This window comes from Hyla sarda, chromosome 11 (genome assembly GCF_029499605.1).
Source record: "Hyla sarda isolate aHylSar1 chromosome 11, aHylSar1.hap1, whole genome shotgun sequence".
NCBI classification, from domain to species: Eukaryota; Metazoa; Chordata; class Amphibia; order Anura; family Hylidae; genus Hyla; species Hyla sarda.
The window spans coordinates 100,149,387-100,155,684 of NC_079199.1; the positions used below are offsets into that span (position 1 = coordinate 100,149,387).

General features: G+C 41.1%; 1 protein-coding gene across 3 annotated transcripts in view; it reads left to right on the forward strand.

The window, feature by feature from the left end:
* MEF2D (myocyte enhancer factor 2D) overlaps positions 1-6,298 on the forward strand; it is a 211,149-nt gene that overhangs the window by 26,008 nt on the left and 178,843 nt on the right. The gene's annotated exons all lie outside the window — the stretch shown is intronic.

Sequence of the window (6,298 nt, forward strand, 5' to 3'; positions counted from 1 at the left end):
ATATATGAGCAGTATTATAGTAGTTATATTCTTGTATATAGGAGCAGTATTATAGTAGTTATATTCTTGTATATAGGGAGCAGTATTATAGTAGTTATATTCTTGTATATAGGAGGCAGTATTATAGTAGTTATATTCTTGTATATAGGAGGCAGTATTATAGTAGTTATATTCTTGTATATAGGAGCAGTATTATAGTAGTTATATTCTTGTATATAGGAGCAGTATTATAGTAGTTATATTCTTGTATATAGGAGCAGTATTATAGTAGTTATATTGTATATAGGAGCAGTATTATAGTAGTTATATTCTTGTATATAGGGGCAGTATTATAGTAGTTATATTCTTGTATATAGGAGCAGTATTATAGTAGTTATATTCTTGTATATAGGAACAGTATTATAGTAGTTATATTCTTGTATATAGGAGGAGTATTATAGTAGTTATATTCTTGTATATAGGAGCAGTATTATAGTAGTTATATTTTATAGGAGGAGTATTATAGTAGTTATATTCTTGTATATAGGAGGCAGTATTATAGTAGTTATATTCTTGTATATAGGAGCAGTATTATAGTAGTTATATTCTTGTATATAGGGGGCAGTATTATAGTAGATATATTCTTGTATATAGGAGCAGTATTATAGTAGTTATATTATTGTACATAGGGGGCAGTATTATAGTAGTTATATTATTGTATATAGGAGCAGTATTATAGTAGTTATATTCTTGTATATAGGAGCAGTATTATAGTAGTTATATTCTTGTATATAGGAGCAGTATTATAGTAGTTATATTCTTGTATATAGGGGGCAGTATTATAGTAGATATATTCTTGTATATAGGAGCAGTATTATAGTAGTTATATTCTTGTATATAGGAGCAGTATTATAGTAGTTATATTCTTGTATATAGGAGCAGTATTATAGTAGTTATATTCTTGTATATAGGAGCAGTATTATAGTAGTTATATTCTTGTATATAGGAGCAGTATTATAATAGTTATATTCTTGTATATAGGAGCAGTATTATAGTAGTTATATTCTTGTATATAGGAGCAGTATTATAGTTATATTCTTGTATATAGGAGCAGTATTATAGTAGTTATATTATTGTATATAGGAGCAGTATTATAGTAGTTATATTCTTGTATATAGGGGGCAGTATTATAGTAGTTATATTCTTGTATATAGGAGGCAGTATTATAGTAGTTATATTCTTGTATATAGGAGCAGTATTATAGTAGTTATATTCTTGTATATAGGAGCAGTATTATAGTAGTTATATTCTTGTATATAGGAGCAGTATTATAGTAGTTATATTGTATATAGGAGCAGTATTATAGTAGTTATATTCTTGTATATAGGGGCAGTATTATAGTAGTTATATTCTTGTATATAGGAGCAGTATTATAGTAGTTATATTCTTGTATATAGGAACAGTATTATAGTAGTTATATTCTTGTATATAGGAGCAGTATTATAGTAGTTATATTTTATAGGAGGAGTATTATAGTAGTTATATTCTTGTATATAGGAGGCAGTATTATAGTAGTTATATTCTTGTATATAGGAGCAGTATTATAGTAGTTATATTCTTGTATATAGGGGGCAGTATTATAGTAGATATATTCTTGTATATAGGAGCAGTATTATAGTAGTTATATTATTGTACATAGGGGGCAGTATTATAGTAGTTATATTATTGTATATAGGAGCAGCATTATAGTAGTTAAATTTTTGTACATAGGGCGTTATTATAATACATATAATACTTCCCACTATCGAAATTGCTTTTATTTATGGACAAGTATATAGAACAGAACCGTTTTTGTTTAGTTTTTTAGTTTTTATTTGGATCTGACCAGAGTTGTCCTTTTATGTGGTGATGTTGAGACCTTTCTATACCATGAGATTTGCTGGGTAGCCTTGATGTATAGCCGGCCTTTAATTGACCCTTTTGGTATATTTTGGCGGTTCCTGAAAGTTTTGTGATGTCATACTATCAAAACAAGTCGGCAGCTTGAGGGATAAAAGCCGGCGTCGTGCGTCTCTGGATTATTTTTCTACAAACTGTGAATCATTTATTGCTCAGTATCACAGAACAAGACCAAAATATTGGGGATGCCAAGAGGAGGTGATGAGTCAGACACCCCAGTTCTGTCTCTACACCTTATTTATTCCACAGGAAGAGAAGGTAATAAAATGAATGGCTCTGGGCCCGATAGTCATTGAGCAATTCCTTTGGTCCCAGCACCTCCTCCATTTTAAAGGGGTACTCCACTGCCCCTTCGTTCAGAACATTTTGTTCCAAACACTTGGAGTGGGCGGTGGGGGTCGTGATGTCACGACCACGCACCCTCGTGATGTCACACCATGCCCCCTCAATGCAAGTCTATGGGAGGGGGCGTGGCTATCGCCACGCCCCCTCCCATAGACTTGCATTGAGGGGGCGTGGTGTGACGTACGATGGTGCGTGGACGTGACATCACGACCCCTGCCGCCGGCACCCAGCGTCTCTACACCCCCTCCCATAGACTTGCATTGAGGGGGCGTGGTGTGACGTACGAGGGTGCGTGGGCGTGACATCCCGACCCCTGCCGCCGGCACCCAGCGTCGCTACACCCCCTCCCATAGACTTGCATTGAGAGGACGAGGTGTGACGTACAAGGGTGCGTGGGCGTGACATCACGACCCCTGCCGCCGGCACCCAGCTGTCGCTATGCCCCCTCCCATAGACTTGCATTGAGGGGGCGTGGTGTGATGTACAAGGGGGCGTGGTCATGTGGTCACGACCCCTGCCACTGACACCAAGCGTTCTAAATAAACGCCGGGTGCTGCACAGAGATTGTGGGGGTCCTAGCTGCTGCCCCCCCCCCCCCCTACGATCAGACATCTTATCCCCTGTCCTTTGGATAGGGGATGAGATGTCTAGGGGCGGAGTACCCCTTTAAAGCAACTTTTTAGTTTTTTTACCTAATGGGGTGTAGGGAAGTGCTACCAATTTTAGTCGTCAACTGTTGACGTGGCGAATCGGAGACTGATCACGTGACCTATTGACGTCAGAAGATCACGTTGGTGGGGAACTCGAGTTTGACCCTCTGCTGATTTCCAGAACATTTTGAGGTTTAGGTGCCCTATGAAGTCAACATGACCTTCGGAAAGATTGGATTTCCTAGCATGGATCAGTCTTCGACTGCTTTCCCCTTACGAGTTCCTTCAGAAACTCTCTGAACCTGGAATCCGACCTCTGGCTAGTTCACCCCTTAAAGGGGTACTCCGGTGGAAAACTTTTTTTTTTTTTAATCAACTGGTGCCAGAAAGTTAAACAGATTTGTAAATGACTTCTATTAAAAAATCTTAATCCTTCCAGCACTTATTAGCTGCTGAATACTACAGAGGAAATTCTTTTCTTTTTAGAGCACAGTGCTCTCTGCTTACATCATGAGCACAGTGCTCTCTGCTGACATCTCTGTCCATTTTAGGAACTGTCCAGAGTAGGAGAAAATCCCCATAGAAAACATATGCTGCTCTGGACAGTTCCTAAAATGGACAGAGATGTCAGCAGAGAGCACTGTGCTCCTGATGTCAGCAGAGAGCTCTGGGTTCCAAAAAGAAAATAATTTCCTCTGTAGTATTCAGCAGCTAATAAGTACTGGAAGAATTAAAATTTTTTAATAGAAGTAATTTACAAATCTGTTTAACTTTCTGGCACCAGTTGATTTAAAAAAAAGTTTTCCACCGGAGTACCCCTTTAAGGGTGCTTCCACACAAAGTTTTCAGGCTACGGCTGCAGGATCCGGCTGGGGGAGGGGAAAACCTTGTGCTCCCGTACCCCAGCCGGATCGGCTCTGAAATCCATTGACTTTAATGAGCCGACCAGAATCACCGTTTGACTCCTGTCGGCTCATTTTCAACCCGTATCTGGGTTTTCTGACCCATTTTCTGACTCATTTTCTGACCCGGTTTTCCCCTCCCCCAGCCGGATCCTGCAGCCGTAGCCTGAAAACGTTGTGTAAAAGCACCGTTAAAGGGGTACTCCGGTGGAAAACTTTTTTTTTTTTAAACCAACTGGTGCCAGAAAGTTAAACAGATTTGTAAATTACTTCTATTAAAAAAATCTTAAACCTTCCAGGACTTATTAGCTGCTGAATACTACAGAAGAAATTCTTTTCTTTTTGGAACACAGAGCTTTCCGATCCGGCTGGGCTACGGGAGCACAAGGTTTTCCCCTCCCCCAGCCGGATCCGGCTGAAAACGCGTTGTGAAAACACCCTGACAATACATCATGTTGGTTGGTTGGTTTCCATCAGGTTTGGCTGGTTGGCAAAACTCTAAACTGGCTCCATTAAAGTTGGCTGAGGCTGCCGATTTTCTGTGGGAACAACCTACCATCTAATGTGTACAGGGCTTCCCCCCCCCCCAATGACAGGCTTCAGGGGGTAAAATGGATCAGGAATGTTGGATTTTCACATGCCTTAACCTTTTGTTCTCGAGAGTTGTTTGACAGTAACTTTTACCCCGGTCATCATTAAAGGGGTACTCTGGTAAAAAAAAAAACAATTTTATATATATATAATTTAAAAAAAAAAAACTGGCGCCAGTAAGTTAAACAGATTTGTAAATTACTTCTATTAAAAAATCTTAATCCTTCCAGTACTTATCAACTGCTGTGTGCTCCACAGGAAGTGGATTTGTTCTTTCCAATCTGACCACAGTGCTCTCTGCTGACACCACTGTCCATGTCAGGAACTGTCCAGAGCAGGAGAGGTTTGCTATGGGGATTTGCTCCTACTCTGGACAGTTCCTGACAAGGACAGAGGTGTCGGCAGAGAGCACTGTGGTCAGACTGGAAAGAACAACTCCACTTCCTCTGTAGCATACAGCAGCAGATGAGTACTGGAAGGATTCATATTATTTTAATAGAAGTAATTTGAAAATCTGTTTTTAACTTTCTGACACCAGTTCATTTTGATTTAAAAAAAATAAATAAAAATGTTTTCCACCGGAGTACCCCTTTTAAGAGAATGGATTTGGAGATTGGCTAACAGCGACCTCTACACAAACATGAGGGAATCGGGAGGTTGGCCAACATGCTCTAGGACAGTGGTCTTCAACCTGCGGACCTCCAGATGTTGCAAAACTACAACTCCCAGCATGCCCGGACAGCCGTTGGCTGTCCGGGCATGCTGGGAGTTGTAGTTTTGCAACATCTGGAGGTCCGTAGGTTGGAGACCACTGCTCTAGGGTATTGTGAGACAAAATACACATGCTCAGCTGAGCGTACACGTCTATGGAAGGATCGGGTGAGATTGTGTTTGTCCAAATGACCATTTGGCCGTCGGCTGTCTAAAATGTGCGGCCAATTTCAGACACCCTCCGGTATTGAGTTGGAGATCGAATGATTTCCATTCCCGCTTATATGAAAGAAGCGATCCGATTGGTTTCTATGGGCAACTCGGCAACTTTTCCTCTGGACGGGTTTTGATAAATCCCCCCGATTTATCAAAACCCGTCCAGAGGAAAAGTTGCCGAGTTGCCCATAGAAACCAATCGGATCGATTCTTTCATTTTTAACAAGGCCTCTGCAAAATGAAAGCAGCGATCTGATTGGTTGCTATGGGCAACTGGGCAACTTTTTCCTCTGGACGGGTTTTGATAAATCTCCCCCATTGTCTTTTCTATATACATGGTTCCATTGGATTTTGACCTTCTACTCAGCTATGTAGAGTTTGGTCCAGAGATTTTTCTATTTTGGTCAACCTAATGCTCAGATTATTGTTGGCCAAATCAAAGGAAACATCACCTGGAGTTGTCTTAAAGGGGTCCTCCGCCACCTATACATCTTATCCCCCTATCTAAAGGATCTGATCGCGGGTGTCCTGCCACTGGGAACCCCCGCAATCTTTCCTGCAGCGCCCCCTGTCATCTGCTGCACTGATCGAAGTTTGCCTGATGACTCCCGATACAGGGGCTGGAGGATCGTGACGTCCTGGCCCCGCCTCTTTGTAATGTCATGATGGGACGAGGCCTTGATGTAGGGGCTTCAGGAGAGATCGCGGGGGTTTCCAGGGGTTGGGACTAGGGATCGACCGATATCGTTTTTTTAAGGCGATACCGATAATCGGTGGAGGTTAGGGCCGATAGCCAATAACTTATACCGATATTCCGGTATAAGTTATCGGATATTAATCCCCCCACAACACTGCTGCAGATCATTGATTTAAAGGGGGCACTTTAAATCAATGCACTGCAGTGGTTTTTGCGGTGCCATAGACTGCCGCCGCCACCCGCTACTC